Source organism: Sinohyriopsis cumingii, chromosome 7 (genome assembly GCF_028554795.1).
Source record: "Sinohyriopsis cumingii isolate HCF-2022 chromosome 7, ASM2855479v2, whole genome shotgun sequence".
NCBI classification, from domain to species: Eukaryota; Metazoa; Mollusca; class Bivalvia; order Unionida; family Unionidae; genus Sinohyriopsis; species Sinohyriopsis cumingii.
In genome coordinates this window covers 102633061-102659335 of record NC_142967.1, presented here as the reverse complement: position 1 = coordinate 102659335, position 26275 = coordinate 102633061, and the positions used below count along the sequence as shown (strand labels likewise).

The 26275-nt window shown below is 40.0% G+C and overlaps 1 long non-coding RNA gene and 2 pseudogenes across 5 annotated transcripts in view; 2 read left to right on the top strand and 1 right to left on the bottom strand.

Annotated features, from left to right (window-relative positions):
• LOC149795836 (uncharacterized) overlaps positions 1–26275 on the bottom strand; it is a 735181-nt gene that overhangs the window by 306366 nt on the left and 402540 nt on the right. The gene's annotated exons all lie outside the window — the stretch shown is intronic.
• LOC149795841 (uncharacterized) lies at positions 1967–3873 on the top strand (annotated as a pseudogene).
• LOC149795840 (uncharacterized) lies at positions 4163–6844 on the top strand (annotated as a pseudogene).

Here is a 26275-nt window from a genome sequence, read left to right as displayed (position 1 = left end):
ATCACTAAGAAGGAACTAGGAGTTGCATAACATCTTGCTAAAACGTATCAGCGCTTTCATTTTGGCGAACAGCACATACAACATTTAGAGGACACTTCTATTTAAATGTAAAACAGTATTTTCTTTAAAAGAAAAACAATATACAGCGCTATAACAAAACATATGCACACAAGTACCCACGCTTTAAAAGACCTACATTTGTTCTACATCCTGCTAAATTAGGAAAGTTTTGTTAAATCGGGATGACATGGGTTGTCAGCGATACGCGTTATATCGCATGTCAAAATAAATACAAAATTATACGTGACGTACTGTTAGTCATATTTGTTTTATTTTTATTTTTTCGTGTCTCATTTAATCTGTTCTTGGTGTATTTAATTCTCTTTTAGCCCAGCTAAAAGATAAAACAAGCACAATAAAGTTACAATAATTACCGACAGTTAAAAATTAAATAAATATAGATATACATGTTTCATTTACCTTAATCTAGAATTTACAGCGACGTAATTCTAGAATGAAATGCTCATGTTCTGTGGAAGAACAAACGGAAAGGGTATTATATAGTACAAATGCACACACTTTTGTAAATAATTTCATTATTTAGATTTTCAAATGCAACTAGGTTTCTTGACTACACATACTGGTCTATAACAGTGTTGTTGATTTGGGGTTGGGTGGTTATTTCCCATGAGCTAATATTGACACATACAATTTCCAATTGTTTTAATAGCTTAGAAATATGAGGAAATGAAGGAAACAATCAGAAAAATAGAATGTATGTAAGTATGTATGTATGTATGTATGTATGTTTGTATGTATGTATGCACGCATGGAGACATCTTTATTTTCTTCAGTTAATGTCATTTTTTCACAAGAGCCTTAATGACACACTAACCTGACAGTAATGAACAAACAACAAACTAAACATATAAACACAGTTGCAAAAGTACAACTATTGGCATTGGTCGTCGGTGGTAAGATTACATTTCCTACATTAATTTAATTATTATGATATCTGCTATGAACATCACGAGGATTGCTAGAATATGAATCATCTTAAAAATAAAGCCTTTTTTTACAAAAGCATTAAGCGATTTAGACTGATGTTTCACTGAGCTACCTGACTGCATATAAAGTCATTATAAACTAGCAACGTATTTTAAAGAATGAAGCTTTAATTTGCGGAAATATATAGAGAGCAGACAAGGATGTGAAGATACGTATAGGCGTTAATGCTTGAATGCATGCATGTATGTATGGATGGATGGATGGATGGATGGATGGATGGACTTGTATGTGTATGTGTGTATGTATATTGTATGTAAGTATGTATGTATAGATGGATGGATGGATGTATTTAGGTATGTATATATGTAATATATGTATGTATGTATGTATGCATACGTGTATTTTTGTATGCATCTATTCATCAAGGTAAACAAGGATATGGATTAAAGATCCTAACAATGGAAACAATTGAGTAGAACATACATATGTATAAGATAGTATCGTCCCGATAGCAAGGAAATTCATTCGAGAGGAAGACATACAAAGAACAATTAAGAATAACAAGCCAAAAATGAAAATATCAAGTATATATTGGAATTATATGCATTTGACTAATATCTTTAAATGAATTCGCGTGTCATCACAAAGGATGGATGGACGGATGGATGGATGGACGGAAAGACGGATTCAGGCAGGCAGGCAGGCAGGTTGGTAGGTATATAGGTAGATAGGTTCTTTGCAAACGTTTTTAAGAATCTAAAGGATGCAGTGCAAAGGGATTCTCTCGAACAACGGTCAAAGGGAGACAACTCAAAATAGTACCACCCATTTGGTGGAGAATGAATATATTTGTGCCTCATTTAAAATTTCCACAGCAATAGACCATTCTTAATAAGATCCTCATGAATATTACTGTATCGTGGAAACGAGGTTAAGATAGGCAGATTGAGAAAATAATATGGCGTCCTACTGTACATCGAGTAACGATCTAAGCTGTTTGCCAGATATTTCTTTCACATTCGTTGAGAATTTCATCACGGGTGTCTCCAGCAGTTCAGGGAATGAACAGATGACACAAGGATTCAAGTATTACAGTGAGGGATATGTCCATTCTCTTAAACGTAAGTTGATTTACGTCCTATCTTGATTGTCCTTTTTCTGTACAGCACACAAAATACAAGTTAACGATATAGAAATTAAACTATTTAAAGCATGAATTTTGTTTCTGATTAGGTATGGTTTAAATGTACAGCTATGATCAATCAATAATATGGTCAAAACACGCGGGCAGAATAAAACATTTACAAAACGAGCATAGTGACACAAACTGCCCTTTTAACCAACCACGCCCCACCACCAGTAGAGACTTTGTGGTGCGCTTTAAATAGTTTTGGGTATATGTCGGTATGCTTACATTTTAATTTGTATCAAAAGTACACAGCCTGGCATTTTTATATTTACCCACAAAACAGCAGGATTATTTTTTCATTCATACATACATATATATATATATATATATATATATATATATATATATATATATATATATATATATATATATATATATATCAAAACACGCTGCCCCCAAACATACAAATTGGTCCCTTATTTATGTGAACTTCTTTATTGATTATAATAAATATTAGTTTTGTGGTGTTGGTAGACGGATGAATTTTAACACCCAGTATGTAACTGCACACATTAGATAAAGTAAACATAATGGGGAAGATTCGTGTCTAAACAATATAAACTTTTGTCATTTTATGTATGGGATATTATGTTAATCTGTTTATTAAACTGATTGTGTCTTTAATTGTCAGTTCCTAGAGATGGAAATGAATGCCTTGTCAAGGGACGGTGTATTAGATCACAAAAGAAGAAAGAGTCACCACATGTTGTTGAGGTAAACCTGTCATTTTATTTTAGGTTTCATTCCTGAATCTAATGAGCTTTATTTCTGAACCAGGCATCACTTGTCAGATATTAGTTTAGGCTTGTGCTGCATGTAACAGTTTGTGATCAAGACTACATAAAAAGCCCGTGACAGAGAAATAAAATTTATTTATAATAAAGTTATATTTGTATGCATATTTCAATAATCATTTAGATTTATTTCATAAAAGTTTCAACTGTTATGATTTTTAATGTTTCCATTATCCTATTCAAATATGAAAAATCAGCAGTATGGGCATCCTTATTGTACAATTACAAATTAAGTGTTTATATTTTTTTTATATTATAGGTTGTCATTTCTGCAGAAAACATGTAACAGCTCTTCTGTACCAGCTGGCTTACTATAAAAGCAGGAAAATGAGGTTAATTCCAGCTGAAACGGCTAAAACATCATTACCTCAGACCTGGCATCAACCTAGGGGAGAGAAATTGAAAGGATCAAAAGTGGATGATCACGTTGTCCAGGGCTATGACCTTAGCAATCCCCACCGCGCTACAAAGGGTATTAAATATACTTTGTACAACCCTATTCCAGATGATGCCCAGTTTAATGCAAGTGAGCTCGCAGAAAAACTTAAGGATTTTAGCATGCTTTTTCCCACTGTGTTCAGTGGTTACCTTATGGGACATTTGTAAAGGGAAGCAGTTTGACTATATAATGAACCTAATGGGCATTGTCACATTCATAGAATTACCCAGTAATAATGTGATGACATGTAATGTTGTGACAGTGTTGACTGAGATTCAATCAGTACAGTTTGACACTTTGACAGTAAGTGAGACAGAGAGCTGGGAAAATGAGAAAAACACCAGGTTGCAGCCAGAGACCCCAGATGGCACAGTATCGGAACGGACAGGACAACATCATCAAATGCTGGAGAGATTGCAAAACGCAGAAAAAGTGAAGCTTAGTTTTTCATTGTTTTATTCATAAAATTATGGTCATAGTTTAAGTGTCCTAATACATGCAGTTACAAAACTGCTGACCACTGAAATTAATGTTCGTGAAAAAAATGAAGTATACCAAAACATCAACACATTTTGTTAACATCACCAGTGTGAAATCTACAGATTATTATACATTACATTGGGCTTACTTTTCAACAAATAAAAAATGACTTCAATGTTTTGCACATGCGGTCATGATGTGGAGCTTCGTACAACTTCACACGTAAGTTGATGCCCAATGTAGGTACATAACTGCAAATTAAGTTGCCTATGTTCAAAACATTTCTCTCTCATACAAATATTTCATGTGCAGATTATGAGAAGTTAGCCGAACATTTAAGAATCACCAGACATGTGACCACTGCTGCTATGAAGCATGGCTTGGAATCAGAGGGGTTAGCAGCAAAAGAATATAGCAAGGTAAACTGCCACTTTAATCACAATTAAAATTCACGTACTGCATAACAGACTTTGCACTAGGGCTCCAAAGCAATATGAATGCATTCAAGTTGCAGTTTTAAAATATTAAAATCATATTCAACATGCACATATATTTTTAATATTTCAACACTTAAAATATTCTTGAAATTCAGATCTTGCATAAATACTGTCTACGACACAATTTGGCCATATCATATTTCTTCAAATAAACTTGCCAGGGCTGTGCATTTTCCTAAATTAGGATTGATTTTTGGAAAACAAAATGAGTATGCTGTAAAGAAAAGGAAAGAGAACTTATCAGATTTTGATCCTTCTTAAAAGAAATTTCAGCAACAAAATTTGTAAAACGTGCTTAAGAAATCAAGGAAACTAATTTGTATTGCATAAATGACACATTTTATTTAAAGAAGAAACAAGACCACATTTTACATTGTTGTGATGTATGATTTTGTTTTTGTTTTTTAAATAAAAAAAAATATTTTTTCTTCTAGATAATGAATGACAATGTCAATCTGTACCCAAGTAGTATAATTGTGAGCCCATTTTGTCATTGGCTAGCTGCAACTCCTGATCGTAAAGTCTACAACCCCAACAGGACCCCCCTTATGGTTTGTTGAAAATCAAATGTCCAGTTGCAGACACTGTACTATCTCTGAAGTACCTTGCGGTATCTAATGATGCCTTGACATTGAAGACAAACCACAAAAACTACTACAAGGTTCCAATGCACTTGGTAGTTACAGGACTGGAATGGTGTGATTATTGTGTGTGGTTGGAAAATGACTTTCATGTTGAGACTATTCTGTTTGGCAGGGAATTTTGGCAAGCTGTCAAGGACAAGCTTAATCTCTTCTATTATAGATTCTGCCTCAATTAGTAAGTTCTCCTGTTTGTATATATGCATATGAATATTTTGTAAGATGTATTAAAATGAATTATCTATGCCTTTTCAGTACTAAATCATTCTGACAACTCCAAGCTATGTATTTAGTTGTAAGCAAAATAGCTACAAATCATTTGCCTATGTGGACTTTGTCTCACTGCTTTTAAAATCTGCTTACATAAATTGTCAATTTTAAATTCAGCTTAGTTGGTTTTACTTACTATACATGTATACAGGCCGGAACTGTCACCCATAGATGCATTATAGAATTGTGTATCATTTTTACATAAACTCTTTTAGTAATCGTATATATATATATATATATATATATATCGACACACACACATCTTACCAAAGGTATTTGCATGAAAATCAAGACGTCATTGAAATATGGCACGATTTTACAAATGGTTTTAAAACAAACTTGTATATAACTGAAATGTTAATACCATGAAATAGATTCACACATTAAAAGGTATTTGCATGACAAGATGCCAATGAAATGTGACATGATTTTAAGGTCTAAAAATAAACTATTGAAATGTCAATAAAATTAACCATATGTGGTATTTTCATGATGTCTCAGTATCTTTGTTTTCATTCACAAGTTCTACATGATACTTCCATGTCACAAACTGTTATTTATTTCGTTTAATTAGTGGTCGTTTGAACAAAGTACATTTGCTACTGTTCACAACTGATTTATTGACCCAGATATTGTCAAAGGCACCACAGACTGTAGTAACTTGTATTCTTTAACCCTCTTAATGTGTATTTCCACATGTATCCTCAGGCTTGCAATTTTTTGATTGTCCTCCACCTGGGAAGCTGTGAACTTCCCATCACTACACAGAAAGTGTGGTGCTTCAATGGAAACACCAGTACCTTACTTTATCTGCCATAATTTGGTCCCCTGGTTCTAATAAATCTTTTAGCCCCGACAGCTTTGTGATCTCCACATCACTCATGCATCCCGAGTACAAGGTAGACACAAACTTTTCCAGGTGTTGTGAGTTTTGTAGTTTGAAAAAGTCTTTGATGCAAGCACTAGAGATGATGGTCTTTCTGTAAATATTTATGTGCAGTCAATAATAATTCTGGTTCCTGTGTAGGACAGTTGAAACTCAAGAGGCATATTTGCTTGAACCTGCTCACGACCTGGCCAAATATTTATACTTCCCAGTAAGAAATGCAAATAATAAGTCCACATGATTATTTTCAGACTTACAGAAGACCTGTGAATACTAAATTGAACAGACATATCTTCAATCGGAAATCCACATCTCAATCTACACAAAAACATGAAAAGTTCATCCACTGGGTCCATTGCATGTTGCCGTCCCCTGATGTTGATGTCATTTCCGGTACTGTATTATAAGCTCTTCATTCTAACTGCAGTAGGTTTGATGCTATTGCAGAAGGCTATAAAACCCTCATATGTGGGAAAACCAGTGTAAAATTATATCATTTCATCGTCATCTGTAAATCTGTTCAATCCAGACTTCTGCATGTTTATGTTTTTATTCAAATCTTGCAGTTGCCTTTCCTTCTCTTCCAATTCTGTTTCTGCTTTCCTCAGTCTCTCCTCGATATCTGTAATTTTACTTTTGCATGCTATATGCAGCTCACAAGATCTGAAGAAGATAAAATAATAATGTAGCTTTTCATCAACATTTGTAACTATAATGGAGACAAAAAATATAACTGGCAAAGTTACCAGCTTCACTATAATTTAGAACTATACAAGAGTTTTAACAGAGGCTGCTTTCCACTGATTGTATGCTCTTTCTCTCTCTCTCTCTCTCTCTCTCTCTCTCTCTCTCTCTCTCATACACACACACACACTCCCTCAAACACATACACCATGCACACACTATGAAATAAATGTGCAAAACAAAAGTTACAAAGCTATGATTTGATTACATGTCAGTGCCACCTTGAGGAGAACAGCAAGCAAAATAAGCCCAAGATAAATCAGGTCTTGTCAGAGTAAATACGAGAAAGTATGCAGTGATATGTAGCTCGTGCAACTTACCCACAAAGGCTCTGAGACCTGTTTGGATACATCAAAACGGGAATGTAAACCTTAACCTTCCCTGTTGATGATGACAATGCCATCTGAATAAGCAATATATATGTCTTACATTTGCTAAAAAGGGAGAGATAGTAGAGTTGTCTGTAACAAAAAGAACAACAAATGTACTCGATAAACAGCTGATACTTACTCATCTGATGCCATTGGTGATTGGTTTTCATCAATGGCCTATGAGACTCGTTGTAAATTTCAACACATGGAATCTCAACTTCTTCCAAAATGTTGTTATCCACCTTCTCTGCAATTGGTTGTCTCACTGCAGGTGGTTTTCTTGCTTTCCCTTCAGTTGTCCAAGTAAACATTGATGGAATAGCATCTTGTTTTAAGCAAAGTCTGTTGGGTGTCCATCAATAGTACTGTTGCTTAAAGTGTCTAGAACAGACAACTGTATTTGTGACAGTCTAACAAAGAAAAGATAAAGCATGAGTTAATAGCAATAATTAGTTGTAAAAAACCCAGTTATTTCAGCGCAGGCCGTTTAAATTATATCATTAGTAAATAACAATTACAGAATATGAAGACAAAAGGGAGGGAACAAAATCACACACACACACACACACACACATACACACACACACACACACACACACACACATATATATATATATATATATATATATATATATATATATATATATATATATATATATATATATATATATATATATATATATATATATATATATATATGCTTCACTTTCGAGGGGGCATTCTCTGACATTAACTTACTTCAATGATATAATTTCAATGGCCTGTGATTTAAGTGTGCGTTGTCCCTTACGTTTACACAGATCAATATCTTTTTATCAACAGTTTCATTACTTCTTATCCACTCTCTCTCTCTCTATCTCGTAATTTCATTCAACTTGTACTCTCATCAGTTTCATTGTACTGGTGCTATCTATCTTCTCTATCGTGGTCATTTACATTCTTCTTTCTATTTTTGTTAACGAGGTAATAAAGTTCACTTTTTCTGTACTTACTACTCCTACGTAAATTCATAATTTCTTATATAAATGCGCTGCGTGGAGGTACGCCCAGTTTTCGATTACCCCGTTATGTGGAATGGGACTAGGGATAACATTTTTAGAAACCTGTCATTATAGAACACACATACATACAATCATTTGCTTCATTGACAGAATCTATTTTGTGTTTGGATTTCTCTTTCTTACATCATTCAGTAAAGAGAAAATATAAACACACCAACAATCATCCAGTTTCTTACCTTAAAATTCGGCCCGTCATCACGATGTATTGCAACACTCCATTTTCTAGAAGGTCCATCTTCTTCACTGATGGAATATGGTGGAAGCTTAAACCTATGTGAATTCTAACATTCCCTTTGCGCAATGGAACACAACAATAATTGTCACGATCTTTTCCGTTGCCGGTATCAACTGCAGCAGCCATGGTTGCGAGGTAAAATTAAACTGGTGCCTATCGTAGCCTCGTTTTGGATTCGTTGACCGAGGGATACATGAATACATTCTGAGAATGGTCTATACTAACTTTCAACTGTCCATGAAATTGCTCGTTAGTCGAACAATGTTTCGTCAAATATTATTTAGGTAATAAATACAAACTTTACGCGTGGGGTAAATAAACATAATTATTTCTGAGTCATGCTTTTTCCTATGTAGGTAGGTAGGTTGGTAGGTAGGTAGGTAGGTGGGTAGTTAGGTAGTTACATTGCAAATGTGCTTGAATCGAGGGATAATGTGCAAAGGCTTTGTGTCCAACGACGGTCTAAGGGAGACAACTCAAAATAGTGTCTCCCTCTGATGGAGACAGAACAGAGTTGTGTCTCACTTAAACCCAGCACAATAACACAAGCTTCCAACTGTCTCTGAAGTTGGTTGTTTGTCTAACAATATGCTGCGGCGAATATTATTTAACGGATAAATACAATCAACCCGCGTGAGGTAATTGAACGTAATTATTTATGATTCTTGCTCTTTTCTATGTTTTCATGTATATGTACGCATGCCTGTGTCTTAGTGTGTATGCATGTTTGTTTGTATGTAATTAGGTATGCTATAATTAGGTAAGTGGGTTGGTTAGTGGATTATTGGGTTAGTGTGTATTTAGGTATTTAGTTTGCAAATGTGTGCATGAATCAAGAGGATGAAGGGTAACGCCATTCTGTCCAATAAGGATCTAAGAAAGACACCTCTAAATAGTATCGAAAAGCGATGGAGAAAGAATATTGTGTGTCAGTTCAAACTTGCACAGCAACATCAATCTCTAACTATCTATAAAGCTGCTCATTAGTCTAACAATATGATATGGCAAACATTATTTAGCTAATAAATACAAATATTCGGCGCGGGGTAATTAAACATCATTATTTCTGAGTCATGATTTTTTATTCAAAATTGCATAAGAGCCTAACTACCTGCATTAAGCTTACATACACCAAAATTTGAATATATATATATATATATATATATATATATATATATATATATATATATATATATATATATATATATATATATATTCTCCATAATCCCGCATTCAATGAAATTAATCTAGAAATCTTGATATATCAATAGACTAAAGTGCAAATAGTGAGCACATTATACGTGGAAGTAAATGTGACACAACTCTATCATAACTCGTAATGAAATGCAGTGACTTTATTGTGAGCTATCTATCTTCCAGTGTTTTTTGTGGTCAGATCCAAGTCCATCCCGACATAGATCGCTGGTTAATGTTTTAGAGATGTAACCTCAGTAGCGTTATAAGTATAAAAAAAATCGTTGTTTTTTAAATTATATACTATAGTTTTTCTTCTAGTTTTGTTTCGATAATTATCCAAATTTTCTTGTTCTAGGAGTTTTCTCATCCCTTTTATCTATTTCTTGTTCGTCAGCTTTCCTTTTCTTTCTCACCTGTACCAGATGTTGGCTTGGTGTGAACTCTGCCCTGATATATTATTGGTTTTGTTTTGTTTTAATAATGCCATTTGTATGTATTATTGAAATTTGATAATTGTGAGCTTCAGCGAGATTTGAAGGCCAAATGATTTAAATTTGTCATCTATTTTAATATTTCTTTTTTATTTAAAGCGAGCGAGTGAAGGTCTCTCTCTCTCTCTCTTTCTCGTGTGTGTGTGTGTGTGTGTGTGTGTGTGTGTATCCGTTTTAATCTTTCCGTATCTTACATCCTCACTAAGTTTTTGTTGAGTCTTCTGATGTTTCCTCACAGTCTAATCTATATAATCTGGCCTGTTATGCTGTTTCCCTCTTGATATGTTTCCTTTTGCTGTGTTGCCTCTTTTTCCGGAGTCCGCACCCTCTGTTGTTCATAATGTTCCGTTGATGTTGTGTTATGTCGGATTATGTTTAAGTCTTTATTTATTGGGGGAAATGTTTCGTTGTTTTACGTGGCTTTTTCAGACTGTTTTGATACATTTAGGAAGATTGTTAGTTCACGTTGTGAATTTCAGCATTATGTATTTCTGATTATTCTTCGTTTGTTGTATTTTATTCTCTTTGATAGATTAAGATAGAGAGAAAGAGAGAGAGGGTGTGTCCAACAAAAATAATTGTTTGATGGTAATGATTTGCTTTCTTCAGTTGATATAACGTAAGACTATTAACTGTGGTAATTTGGTCACATTAATTCATAGTAGTAGTGAATGGGGTGAGATTAGCGACAATGGGAATTAGCATTAAAAACACCCCCTGGGTAAGATTAGCGACAATGGAAATTTAACATTAACCACCCTGGGTAAGATTAGCGACAATGGAAATTTAACATGGGCAAAAAACCCTGGGTAAGATTAGCGACAATGGAATTTAACATTGGAGAAAGGAAAAAAAAGGAAGTATCCATTTTAGCGACAAAGGCATTCGAACAATGGAAAAAAATATCGATTCTAGGGACAAAGGCAATTGAACATGGGGAATAGAGTTTGGGTCTGTCTAGGGACAAGGGGAATTGAACATGGGAATAGAGTTTGGGTTTGTCTAGGGACAAAGGGGAATTGAACATGTTAGAAAGAAAAAAAAACTACTTTAGGGACAAGGGGAATTGAACATGGGATTTTTTTTAAGAAAAAAAAAAGGGGGGTAGGCAATCGAAAGGCTATCTCTTTTCGAGAAATGTGGGTGGCCCTGAAAAGGGCCTTTGGGTTTCTTCTTCTTCTTCTAACTTCTCCACTTCTTCCACCAAGTCCTCACTTTTTCCATTATTCCTTTCTTCTTCTTTTTCTCCTCTGGCATCCAGTCTGGATGGCCCAAGGCTCTAAACTTTTCCTGGACTTTGATCCAATTCTGATTTAGCCTTTCAAAATCAGCCTGTTTCTTTTTGTTTTCCTGATCTGTTCTTTCTTTATTCCATCTCTCTTTAATCTTCTTTACCTCTACCTCCATCACTTTTCTCATCAACTCCTCTCCTTTCCTCAGTCTTCCCTGACCTCTCTCCACAAAAGAGCACTCTGTCCCATGTGACATATTTTCAAGAAAGCACCTGACTTTGCTTGCATTGTCAAGTGCTTCCTTTAGGCTTCCCACTCTGACATAGGTGGGATTTATCATACCTCTCAATCTCTTTTCCTCCTCTTCTATCATTTCTGCTATCACTTCTTTTGCTACGTTTAGGCATTTAGCGTAGTCCAGATACTCTGCTATCTTCCATTCTTTTTCTAGTCTCTCCACTACATAGATACCATCCATTATCCAATTGTATATATGTACCAAATTGTTGAACAACTCACTTGCAACCACCATCTTCGTTTTTATTATTCTGTAAAATGGTTCGAACATCAAACCTTGTGGGTTCTTATAGTTAAAGTTCGGACGTGAAGGAAAACATCCCCTAAAAACATAAAATTGATCTTACCTAGATCATGACCAAACAACGCGCGGACGTGAAGGAAAACATCCCCTACTTTTCTCATTTCATATAATATACTATCCACATAAGTGAAGCAACAATAAACAAACCCCAAATCTACTATTTACACACGCAAATCATTAAAACAAAATCCATAATCTACTATCCACACAATCGTACGTGAGCGGTTACAAGACCCAAACTATACTCTCCACATACGCTAAGAAACAATAAACAAAATCCATAATCTACTATCCACACAATCGTACGTGAGAGGTTACAAAACCCAACCTGTACTCTCCACATACGCTAAGAAACAATAAACAAACCCATAATCTGCTATTCACACAAACCTACTTGAGCGGTTACAAACACAAACACACAAACACATACACTCGCACTACGAAAAAAGAGTCAGTGTTTATATTCACACTACTCTACCTACACACATTGGCAAATTGATGGTTATTTCTTTTCTAGAGTATTGGGTAGCCCTGAAAAGGGCTGTTTTTTGGAACTTCATGGACACCTGGTTAATGGTGGCACCTTCCAGGCCTGGCGCCACATACACATCTTGTTCTCCAGTTGCTTTTTACTCTTTTTGGGGAGAGAGCAGAGGGAGGATAAATAGCTTCAGAATCCCAATTTTCTGTCTGGGATTCTGAAATTTCTTCTCTCCTTTTCCTCCTCTTCTTTGTTTCTTCTCTTCTCCTCCTCTTCTTTGTATCTTCTCTCCGCCTCTTCTTTGTATCTTCTCTCCGCCTCTTCTTTGTATCTTCTCTCCTCCTCTTCTTTGTTTCTTCTCTCCTCCTCTTTCATCCTTCCCTCTTCCACAATGGCTTCCGCGGCCAGTTCGTTCAACAGGCGCCTGGCATAATCCAGATGCACATGAAGTTCCAACAGTTTCGCTAGTCTGGTGTTCATTCTGGTGTTGATCAATCAACAAGGGTAGCTGGACTGCCGAACGAGTTTCAATTTATACTAAAAGTGCGAACGTGAAGGAAAACATCCCCCTAAAAACATAAAATTGATCTTACCTAGATCATGACCAAACAACGCGCGGACCTAAAAGAAACACTCACTCACTTTTTTATACTTCCCATTCCTATTCTAAAAAAAATTTTCATTAATCACTTCAATATACTATTCACATACGCAAAGCAATCCAATCAAACCCCCCAAATCTACTCTCCCCACACCTCAAACAGCCAAAACAAAAAACATGATCTTAATCTACTATCCACACCAACGTACGTGAGATGTTACAAACATAAACACACAAACACATACACTCGCACTATTAAAAAAAGAGTTAGTGTTTATATTCACACTACTCTACCTACAAACATTGGCAAATTGATGGTTATTTCTTTCCTAGAGTATTGGGTAGCCCTGAAAAGGGCTGTTTTTTTTGTTGTTTTTTTGTTTTGTTTGCTATGGCAATCTTTTAGTTTCTAAGAATGCGATGTCCTCTGCGGATAGACTTTCTGGCGATAGGTCTGCTTCTTCGGAAAGAGAAGAAGAACTCTTTGGTGTCGATACGACAATCGACAAAGCCTCTGTCAGGTTCAGGTTGCTGCTGCTGCTGCTGCTGCTGTTGTTGCTGTTGTTGTTGCTGTTGCTGCTGCTGTCTCTGAAGTCTGTACTTCTCTGTCCATTCTTCTTTCTCCCTGTTCACTTCTTCTCTGAAGAGCTCTTCTATCAGGTCTTCAGTAACTTTTAACATTCTCACATTCTCTATCTCTTCTGGCTTCGGTATCAGACTGTGTCTGACCCTATGCAAATTCACGTAGGCTTCGTTTAGCTTAGCTAGTTCGGAGCACATCTTCGTAGGAGGATGAGTCGACAATGGATGGTTAGACTGGAAACAACCCGGTTCTTAAAGTCAAAGCGCGGACGTGAAGGAAAACATCCCTCTACGGTTTTCGAGCCGCAACGTTCAATGAGTGTCATGAGAGGGATAGTAAGAAGTCAAAGAGCATAAAGCAACATTCTTTTAGCCAAACAAACCACAAAGGCATTTTTTTCAAAACACAACATTTTTTATTCAAAATCACTTAACATTAACCACCAACTCTAACATTTTTTAACAATAATCCAACAATATAACATCAAACATTTTTTCAAATGACAAACATTTTTTTCAATTTACACTCTACTTTAAACAGGGTTGGCAAAGTTGTGAATGAAATTGTGATTTCCACTGTTGCAAGTCATTGAGTCATGGATGGACACTACGTTTCCTAGCTGAAGACAACACAATAAGCATACTAGTCACAAAATCAACGATTTACTTTCTCATCGTTTCTAGAAAAATCACGATCAAAATAAGTCACTGAATGTTCTTTTGCTGATAATAAGTGATCATTTTCGATCTCGACTTTCTCTTTGAATTTGTCAAAGAGGGCTTTGATGTAATGGATGTCTCGAGTCGTTAATGGAGGACAGAAATGTTCACGCAAGTCTTTATACCACCAACGTAACACGTCTTATTTAAACAGACTCCAAGCTTCGTCCAGATATTCGTTGAATTTTTCTTCTTGACTGATGTTTTGACATTCATAGTAATCATGCTTCATCCATATCGTAATTGTGCTTGCCAGGTATGTAGCACAGTAGGAGACCAATTGCTGTTCTTGTTCTGGACATCTCGACTTGATCACGATGTCCTTTTCGTCTTTGTGTTGGGATTCTCCTTCCACGGTCTCCTCACATTCCATCTTCAAAGCTTATCGAATTCTGCATACAGGATGACGTTCACTGACTTGTCCAGTGGTTCTGCAAACTGAAGTTCCACACGAATCTGGCCGGATTTTATAGGGTGGAAATGTCCCTCGTCGCTGCCCTGGTCTGGAGTGAAATCGAAAGCCCACAAAGCATAGCCTCCTGCGTAATCTTCGTACGTAATGCCGTGACTGGTGTTGGTTCCTAACTGTCCGGTGGCTTCGTACAAGGACAAGCACGATCTCAAGTAATTAATTTTATTGGGAGAAAAGTTAGGTTCGAAAGGTCGGGTACACAAGGTCTTGCCATCGCGACTGACTTCGATTTTCTTCACGTTGAGGTGTTGAAAGTTGAAAGAATTTTGATGGAAGGCTCCGTTGAAGGCTGAATTCAGGACCATACCAAGGATTAAACGCTTGGGTAACTGTCCTTGAAACAGATGATCTTCAATCATGGAATGATGGCTAGCGGGAATGGTGAACGTTTTCACTTCCACGCGTCGTATGGGATACTTGGCGGTCTTTCTGCTCAACGTTTGACTGATGTCATTTCCCACTTTGGGTAACACTTCCACGCGTCGTACGTAGAGTTTGACGTCCTCGATTTGGCTTTTAGGATTGCCAGCAGCAGTATCAGCCAACAAATGGAAAGCGGTACTGCTGCGATTCAGTCTCAAGCGAACATTTACCCCGTTCAGCAAATATTTCTCTTGCAACCACATGTCCTAATGCAAACGATCCATCAGTTCTAAACTCTTCTTATTTAAGATTTTGCTTCGTCTTTCCTCAAAGCAGTCATTGTATTTATCTGTTTCGTCAACTTGCCCGATTCGTCAGGTTCCCATAGCACACAAGCTTTGAGATGAGTATTCTTGGCATCTATTCCGTACGTCAAGAGATTTTCCAGGTAGGCACGGTAAGGGTAAGTATCCATGCTGCTGCTGACCAGTTTGTTATTCAAGTACAAGTCCACTGAGCTGAACAAGGAATGCATGAAACTGTTGACGGGAGCTATATTCTCAGTGTCTTCTACTGCACCATCATCCTTATCTAGAACTTTGATTTTCAAGTACAAGTAACTGCTATTCAGATCGATGTAATCTTCGGGCTGTCCCTTGATTTCAAACTCTATGGGCGCGGAATCGGTCAGTGAGGAGACGGGATGAAATTCCACCCATTGGGATTCTTGCATGGTCATCATGGTGGGCGGCATGGCAAACAGATCCAGTTCCGACTTGGAACAGGCGCATGACTCTCGGTGCATCATTTTTTTGTTGCTGTGTCTCAATAATCGAAAACGTCTAAGTCTCGAACGGTTCTTCTTTTCTTGGCCTTTCTAGTTTCAGAAGTGTGAAGTCTGGTGAGAGGGTGTTTTCTTCGTCGTCTCTTTCTGCCTTGTCCTTGCTGGATGCGTGACTCGGTAGCGTGCAGGGCATTTATAGGTGTGTCTCGTTGGCCCAAAATGTCTTTACCCGTTTGCAGCAAGACATTTTTGCCTGCCCTCATGAAAGCTTCTTTAGGGTTTTGTTTGTCGATGATGACATTTTGGAGAAATTCTTTGCCTTGCGTCAGTGCCGCATCTTTCAAGGCGTGCAATTCGCGTGTCGCCATCGGTTTCAACACCGGAGCCACCGAACGAAAGGCCGATTTTAACATATCTCCTAAACCGTGTCCTCGCTGTCGAGCAACCCCTCGGTACACTGGATACATGACTTACGAGTCGTGAGAGAACCGTTTTCGAAAATGGAGTTTCACCGTGACTTTTCCTTTGGTGAATGGAATATTTTGTCCCAAATCTCCTTTAATAGCAATGTTGACCGTGTCCAAATACCACTTGCTGACAGGCAAATAGTGAGGATGAACAAATTCGCGGTGGACGTGATAAGTGTTTCCACCTTCCTCGTCAGTGGCCGTGGCAGAATTTACTTTGAAAGGAATGACATGCAGTAACGGCACGGAGGTGTGTCCCACCATGTTGTACTCCACCACATCGGAGTACACGAAGATCAAATTCAGTCCCTTGTTCAGTTCTATCGGGAAACGAAAATGCCTCGCAAAATGCCCGTTGTTGTCAATGTCTGCTATGTGAATCTTTTTGGTCTGCTTATCCGTGACCATATTGAGGTCTCCACCCAAAATGTCATACAACTCTGGGCAAAATTTAATACGTATACTTTTTTCCACACTTTCAAATCTGGTGAGTAGACGGTGAGACAGTTTGTGGTACTCCATGGTGACACGTTTATTTAGCTTGGTCAGAACTTTGTCAAATGCTGCATAGAATTTGTCAGCGATGGCCTCCACCAGATGTTGACCACTAAAATAATGACCTGAGTTAATTTTAAAGTGATAAAGGTAAAAAGGAGGAGAAGTGTCACTGTTGAGTATTGGGGTCTTGAGAAGTGATTTATGTTGAGAAGTGGTCGTCATGGTTTGCTGCACTGTTGGGTCCAGAATTTCGACGTCAAAAGTGTTTTGAGTTTCAGTGATGTTTTTGATTTGTGTTGGGTGAATCATTTCTACCAAAGGCATTTCCCAATGGGCTTCGTGATCTAAGGGGATGGCCTGAGGTAATTTGGCCGTGTAACAGCACAACGTGTTGTGGGGAAACACCTCCATGGAACTGTCACTGGGTAAGGTTAAGTAAAATTGGTTTTCGTGACTCATAATTCCAGAGTTTTGTGGCTGTCCAAGGGGTTAGTGGACGTCAGAGGCGTCCCTCCGCTCAAAATATGGTTCTGGTTGTGGTTGGAGTGGTGACTGGCACTGGTACTGGACACAAGGTTCCCGTGGTTCATGTTGGAAGAGAATTTCAGGGAGGAATTGGGAAGCAGGTAACCGATGCAACTGCTCAATAAAATGGTCCACAATTGTTTGTCTCCTTGTTGCAAACTCAAATTGGCAATGGTTGCCCCGATGACACAATACACCACGAAGATTTGGCAGAAAAAGACGATTTGCGTTTTAGGCACACGTTCTCCGCACCACACCCACAAGGGTTGTTTTTGTAAATCTTGCACAGAAGAACTAGGTGAAGGAGTGGTCGACGTAGCTGCGTCTGTGTGAAAGGGCATGATGGTCACTTCTTTTTATAGTCGATGACTTGCGAAGCGTCGATCCAAGAATCAAAACTGGGTGGATATCCTTTCCAACGTACTTTGACTTCTTTGACACGTCGTTTGCCCACTTTACGGGTTCTGCGTTCGAGAATGCTTTCGATGTCGTACACGTCGTCTTTTTTTTTGGTGACACGTTGTAACTCGGGCAAATAAAACGTTCCTTTGAGCACTTCTCCGTTCATGTCTTCCAATTTATAGACGGTACGATGACGGCCATGCACTCGTCCAGTGACACGAAACAATTCGGTCGTCCAGTTAGGTAAGTAACCTTTGTCGAAAGTGCGTTTGGTTTTGCCAATGCGCACCCAATCTCCTACGGTCAACTCTCCACTTTTCTTGGGGACAGACCTCGTCGGGGACGTACCAAACAGGCGCTCAAACACAAACACTTAGTTCTCGGGAGTCAATTCTTGCGGGGCACGTCCGATGCTTCGATGGTAAGATTGGTTGTACGCTTGCACCAGGTGCGGTAAGATGTCGATGTACTTCAGAGTGTGGTGATGCGTAAAATATTTCCACATGCGTTCTTTCAAAGTGCGTTGAGAACGTTCCACGATGCTGGCTTTGGTTTCGGGATTCTCGGTGGTAAAAAAATGAAGGTCACGTTTCTTTAATTCTTTTTGGAAAGCTTGGTTCAGAAATTCGGTGCCTTTGTCCGTTTGCCATCGAAGAGGGTGACGGCCACTTTGTTTCAACATTCGTTGCAGGGCTCGCACTAACTCGCTGCTCGATTTGGAAGTCAAGGGCACGACCCAGGCAAATTTGGAAAAGACGTCGATGACACAAAACAAATATTTGTAGCCACGATTGTAGCTGGCCAAATGAGAGACAACGGCTAAATCGGCTTGCCATTGTTGATCGATGCCTTCCACTCGGGTGCGACTTCTGGCAAACTTGCGTCGAATGGGTTTGTGTAAAGTGTAGGTAGCTTGTTCTTGTAACCGTCGTTGCACTTGAGGTAAATGGAGACTTTTCAATCGAGTTTTGGCAGCACGATACAATTTTTGAACTCCTGCGTAACCTGCAGGATGGGAGGGATCGTAGTAAATGCTGGCTAAGACTTTTTCCATTTTTTTTTTTGTGTGTGTTTGTGTGTTAATAAGGCACCCACTCTTGGAAGATGCTACTCCTACTCTTTTTCTCTTGGGGTACTTTCTTGGATTGCAATGCTTTGCGTGTGCGACCGGCAATAGGTGTTGAAGAGGAGGATGTCTGAGCGGGGGATATCGGTTCTTGTTTCACTTCTGTCTTCACTTCTGTCTTCACTTTCTTTTTCTCTTGTGATGAAGAAGGGGTGGCCATCATCTTTTTAATCCATCCAATTCTGGAGGTAGGTGGTGTTGTTAACTTGCGTACTTTTTCTGGTGGAGTTTGAAACCCTTCTTCTTCTTCTTCTCCTTTTTCTGTCTTGGTCACTGGTAGTGGTGGTACTGGTACTGGTGATGGTACTGGACTTTTCATCATGGTCTTAAAATCTTTCAGAGTGGGTAGAGCTGTTTCGTCTAAAGCTTTCTGGTGAAAGAGTTGCAGTCGTTGCAAAAGTTGACCGTACTTTTGCGATTTTTCTGTTTCGGACAAATTTTGGCGATCCATCAAGGACTGCAATTCGTGTTGTAACTGGGACATCTCGCTCAAATTGGGATTGGGAGGTAAATGCGGGGTGCGTTGTTCATGCCACCGATGGTATTCCATCCATCCTTTGTAAGGTACTAAAGCTAGTTTTCGTCCTTCCATGGGGTTGTCAGGGGTCGATTCTGAGATCTTGGGACTTCCGAGGGCCTTTTTATCCCACCAGTCCTCCCAACATGGTTCGCAAAATGCCTCCAAGTTGGACCAACATCTTCTTCTTTTGACGAAAGGGAATTTTCTTCTGAACCATTTGGCGAAGAACGTGACGATGTTTGCTTAAGCATTATTTATGGTGTTTGGACAAAGGGATCGTGCGTTTCAAGACGTTCAAACAACATTCGCACACGGTATCGATGACCTCTTTGGAGGCCGATTGAATGAGTTATTTTCGTAGAGGTGGAGAAGCTTTGGACAGGACAGATAACATGTCCCCATGTTTGACTAAACGAGGAGGCAGACCTTTTCTTTTCTTTCCTTGGGGCTGTTTAGAAGAGGGATGTTTTCTGGAGGGTGACATCTTTGAGTCTTCAGCACCAAAAACACTGATACCCCTACTTGGTCACAGACCTTTCTTATACTGGAACGCGTCGCCACTGATTGTCTTTACGTCGTATCAGTTTGAGGACAGGCATGACACGTCGTGCAGGGGTACGTAACGGACTAAATCCAGCCAGTTCTTGCTTGGACAAATCCAGTAAACTTTCTAACATGCACGATCTTTCTTGGACTTTGATTTTGGGAGAAGGTACTTTGTGAGCAGCAGCCACTGCCACTAAATTGGAGGGTCCTGCCACTGGGGAAGTTCTTTTTGGTGTCATCAACGGAGATGTTCTTGGTGTGATCAACGTCTCCAAGTACTCTTTAGTTCTTGGTGTCATCAACGGAGAAGTGGATGAACGTGAGGCTGCCGGAGACACAGTCACCGCCGTGGCAGGTCGTGGTTTGCAAGTGTAAAGTTGCGTCCTGGCCGAAGTGCCTCTCTTGCGACTAGTTTTCTTCTGTGGACTTTTCTTTTTCTGGGGGCTTCTTTTCTTTTTCCGGGTTGGCGTCTGGTAAGAGGAGGGTCCCGCCACTGGAGAAGTTCTCCTTGGGGACCTGGTCTTTTTCTTCGTCTTGGAGCTTCCTTTGACTTTTTCTTGGGGAGAAGTTTGGGGGCATTAGGATCCCATCTTAAGAGAGAGCGAATGATGACCCCTCCTAGAGTACCGCTCCCTCCAGGTTTAAAAATGATTTGTTTTTTGGTTTGAGTGTCGATGCGGGGATCGGCCAGTTGGACCAAAGCGACTTTGTTTCGATCAAAAAAGCGTTTGGTTTGATGAGGAATCTGAATGATCCCTTGGAGTAATTGACGTGCCGTCACCATGAACCATCGTAAGAGTTCTTCTTTGAAACTAGCTTCTAAGACACGAGCTCGTGTTTGTGGATTTTTTTCTCGACTGATGCCATACAAGGCACGAATCAATTTGACGGGAAGATGCGACTGAAGGGACGTCATGTTCAAAATGTGTGTGAGACAGACGAAAAGGGTCTGAGGTTTTTATAGATTTTTTTGTGGAGTGAAATTAAGTCGAGGACGGAGACGTGTACAGGACAGGCCCTCCGTCTTGGCACCAGTGGTGAAACAAGTGGGTACGAAATCGCAAATTCTCGGGGGTCGTAGGTTTTAAATCGACGAGTAAATAGGCGTGTGGAGTTTGAGTAGCATCGTCGTACGCCTGAGTCAGCCAAGGCGTTCCTAACTATTTGGCTAAGACTTGCACTTGCGATTTATCTCGAGGGCTTTTAAACAAGACCACGTAATGCGCATTGAGACTGATGGAGCGAAGGGCTTTACTTTGTTGAAACAATTTTTGGGTGATGTAAACGACACTGGCATTACGGTGATGCCCTTTGCGCGTGAACCACAGTTTAATTTCTTCTTTGTCTTCTCCTAACATGTCGTCAAAAATGACCAAATGGGTTTGACGGGAGTCAGAGACGATGCCGTCGTCTTCTTTAGGAATGCCTTCCACAAACACGATGGAATCGCCTTGACTTTCTCGCAAGAGGCTGTTTGATCGATCAAATGATGTTTATGTTCGATCAAACGTTTGACGAATTCGGGTTTGCCTGAACCGCTAGGTCCAGCAATGAGCATGTTAAAGGGATGGCGAAGATACAAAGCCTCCCAAATGGCACGATCTAAGTGTTCGTCGATGACTTTGACAGTAGAGGAAGAGGGAGCAGAGACAGCATAGGTAGCCATAGTGTCTGGAATGTCACTTGTGACACGAAAACAAACAAGACGAGAGTTTATATACTTTTTTTTCAGAACACGTTTATTGAATGTTTCAAACATGAATACGAAAGACAAAAACAAAATACATAAAAGCCAGAGGCTAAAGTACAAGGATAAAGGGCACATGATAACCATCAACGTGGAATAAACACAAGTGTCTGTACAACATGTTTTGGGTAATGTTCTGACCAGTTCTATAGGGAGTAAGGTCACACAAGTGTCCTCCCGAAAGGGTCTTTCAGGCCTGTCCACGACAGTCCTGTCCTGGGTGACGGGTTCTTCTAGCACCGTCACTAACACAGGTTGAAAAGTCGCAAGGCTCACAATCGCATTCCACTTCAGAAGCCCCACACTTGAATTGTGCGTGTCTAAACTTGTTTTGTGTTTCTCAGAAAGTATTCATCTTGTTCGCTCGGTCTTGGTAGTCACAATGAACTATCGATCTTGACCATAGCCCCTTTTTATACTAGTCGCAATGCAGTCTCCAGCTTGTACATCTTTCCTTTTTTATGTTTTTTATGTCTTGTTTTGGAAGGTACCGTCTCTAAGGTACCGTCAACATTGTACCGTAATGTCATGGGTGGAAAGGCCATAGAAAGGTAAGGGCAGTGCGGAGACCATTGAGTATGTTCCAGAAGAGCTGAATCTTTGTAGATACATAGATCCATTCGTAACTTCAGGCCACAAGCGAAACACTGTACTTCGTATCCCAATCCTGACTCAGGTCCCAAGTAGACAAATCCTGTTCTAGCTAAAACATGCGAAGAAGGTAATCCTTCCCTATCCGTAGGCCATTTCTGAAACGTGTCCAATCGACGGGCACAATCACAATAGTCAGGTAAGAAGACTGGAAAATGGTAGGGTTTGAACTTGGAGTTCTCATCGGGTTTCTCACTCGATTCTTGCTGTGGAGAAGTCATCCTTCTGGTGGGTGGCTATCCTCTTACAACCAAAGTTTTATGCTAACGTGTCCATACGGCAATGTAAAGTGGTTGGGTAGTCGCACTCGCTTCTGGTACACGATTTGATAGACTTTTTCCAAGGGCCGACTGACGATGTGGTGAGTGGGTAAACGTACAATCTTGTTCGGTTGATAGGTGGTCACTTTAAAGTTTGCATCCTCTCCCGATTGCAAGGCTTCTTTCAATACCCCAAAGTTCACCACACGACTGGTACGATAATTCAGAGTCAGTCCTTTCACTTTGCACGTCGTGTACACTTCTCCTTGTGGGTCCCGGTATTCGTAGCCGTAATTTTTGGGACCGCCACTGACGAAACTTAGAATCTTGTCGTCGGGATATTCGTCTGTCCAGGCTCCTAAACGGTCTCCTTCGATGTCAGGGTGCTGTTGACTCGGGTGATGGATGTAAATGCAACTGTCCGTGTCAAAGTACAGGACACGTTCCTCTAACAGTTCTAAAGCTTCGTACAATTTTAAGCGAGCATGAGCTGTCACGTAAGCCGCAATGATGACATTTCCAAAAGGTTCGTCTTGTACAAAGTCCAGATCTTCTTCGTAATTGACCAAGATCAAATCCTCTCGAACGACGTCCACGTGTTTCATGTATTTGGTTTTGTCGTGAATCATCTGGAAGTAGCGGGAAGGTTCTGTCAAATATTCCGTCTTGGGTAAACACGGTCGTTGTGCCATTTTACCCCACAAGCAATTTAACATCACTTTGGCAAACGATCGCCTGCCTTGGTTTCTCTCGATGTGGTCTAAAGATATGCCTTCTTGTTCATAGTATTTCTCTTTGAATTGTATTTGGTCTTCGGAAGTGTGACACCAGGACGGATACCTACTGGCTTCTTGCTACAGTTTCAAAAAGGCATCCACGTAGTCGCCGAAAATGCCTTTCTGCGTGGGGAAAATGCCTTTCTGCGTGGCAAATTTCGTACACTCCTAACAGTTGGTATCCCATGTCCAGAGCTTTGAACAATTCCACGCTGACAAACGTCCCCGACAAGGCCCGTTCTTCCTGGGTGTGATGGCAAGGCTGGTCTTGGTTGCACGTTTCGGCACAAGTACGGAACAAAGGAAACATCAGTTTGCCTTGGCAATGGTGAGGTAAGACGGGATGGTACAAGTCCGTGGGCGGTAAAACTTTGCACTTTATCAGACCTTCGTATTGTCGAATGTTTTTCAGGTCGATGTGTTCCGCCAGCAATTGCGGGTGCCCTGCAGGAAAGCGACACTATTTGCACACGTAGGGATACAGCGAACACACGTCCAAGTATTTGATTTCTTCTCCTTTCTCTTCGTCGGCTTGGTACAGCAAACAGGTGGCATTGGTCCTTCCTCCGTACAAACTATCCCTCGGGTTCAGCGGGTCCATGAACTGGTAACTTTCCACGAGGCGTTTAAACTCGGGATCGGTTTTCATACGGTGATCGTACTCGTGTTCCCACATTTCCACCACTTGGTATCCTTCCTGTTCCAACTTTAGGCGCCGCTGACAAGTGTCCTGGTACAAGTCTTCCATGGTTCGTTGCAAAAACTGATTTTTAGTGCTACGATCAGGGTAACAGACGGGACATCCGTGAAATAAGCAACCGTTAAACTCGTACACGATCTTGGGGTTTTCTAAGTCCCAGCCATCGACCGAATGCGTTCCGATGGCCTTTTCGCCTCCTCCGTTGCGGACATGCTGAATCCATTTGTCTTCCTTGTCGCACAAGTAATGTAACCAACGTAGGGCTTTGACCGAGTATTGACGTTTGACATAGTGGGTCGTTTGAGGGCTGATGACAGCCACGGTGTTTTCAGGCATGAATCGTTGTCGATACACTAAGGAACACGCTTTGGCAATGATGCAAGCTTCTTTCAAAGGATCGACCCCTCCGTGTTCCATGAACAGTTCTCGAAATTTTCCACAGCAACGCCGTAAAACGTCCACGTCGGAACGACAATACTTTAGCATTTCTTCCTGAAAGTCGAAAGGGTCCGAGGCGTGAGCCTGGTACCAAGCGTAGAAAGCTTCTCGTTGTTCGGTACGCATGTTGTCGGGGTCGTAATAGTGAGCCTCAGGCAAATGGGGTAGAACGGCATGTTGATTGGCTTCCGTATTGAAAAAGTGTGGAAAGTACCCTTTATCCATTTCTGTCATTCCAAACGTTTTAGGCATTCGACTCAAAGGCATGGCCAAATAGCTCATCGAATCTTTAAACTGCACTTGTCCCACTTGCATGAAAATTATTTTGGCTCCGTTCAAAGTGACTTTAGGACGTTCGGTGCCTTGTTCCGTATAGTATCTGAGAAGAAACTGTCCATCGTATCCGGAGAAATTGTGAGCCATCACTGTGGCATGACGATGACAATCTCCATAACGTTCGATGTCCTCTTGGCTCCACGTCTTGTCGATGGGATCTAAGACCCATTGGGCAAAATCGGCTAACGTGTTCGGTCCTCGAAAGATTTTTACACGCCCTCCGGGAATCTTGCTGCAGTGAGGGCAATGACTGAAGATAGGTTCTTGAATGCACTTCTCGCACGCTCGATGAGCCACGCAGAAATTAGGAATGTGAATGCCAGTCTCTTGCATGCATTCGAAATCGAAAAAGATGAAATTGCCTTTCTTCTTGTGACCGTCCTCTTTCTCTGGTGGGGGTTGGTATTTTTGCACGTAGCATTCGTGTTTCAAGTCCACGATGTGATGACAAATGTGACATTTTTTTCCCTGAACATACGTGTGTCTTGGTACTGTTGGTACGTCGGCCTTGTCGACACGTAGGGCACAATCTCAGCAGTTGACAAACACATTTCTGCTGTGAACCTTGCGTCTTCAGATGTTGTTGGTAACAGGCAGGGCTGACAAACGTGCGCAGACAAGCAGGACAATGTACTCTTTCTTGTCCTTCGCTCAGACAGGGTGGAGAGGCCTAACATCCTGGGCATTTCCATCCGCAATGTTTGTGTTGCTCTCGATTGTTATAGCCACAGTCACATTTCTCACAGTAATAGCTGTATCCCAGGAATCCAGTGATGGTGGTAATGGTATCGAAATGCTCATCATGATAATAGACATGAATGTATTTTCCGTCCTTAAAGTCTTTCCCTCGAAACAACAGAGGTCCGCGCATTTCTTGAGGGTGCACTTTCAAGGTGTAGAGTGGAGCTATGACATTTTGCAATTTCTGCATCTCAGGAATGCCACAGGGTGTGTCTTTGTACAGTCCGGCTTGTTGTAACAGGAGTTCTGCTTCGTTTCGTTGTTTGGCTCGGTCGCATCGTTGAATAGTTTTCCAGGCTCTTTTCCATTCTACCGTGTCGTTCTTGTTGGCATAGGTTCGTTCCACAACGATGGCTTGGGCTAAACACATCTGGTCTTGAGAATTGTGAATTTGGACGACACT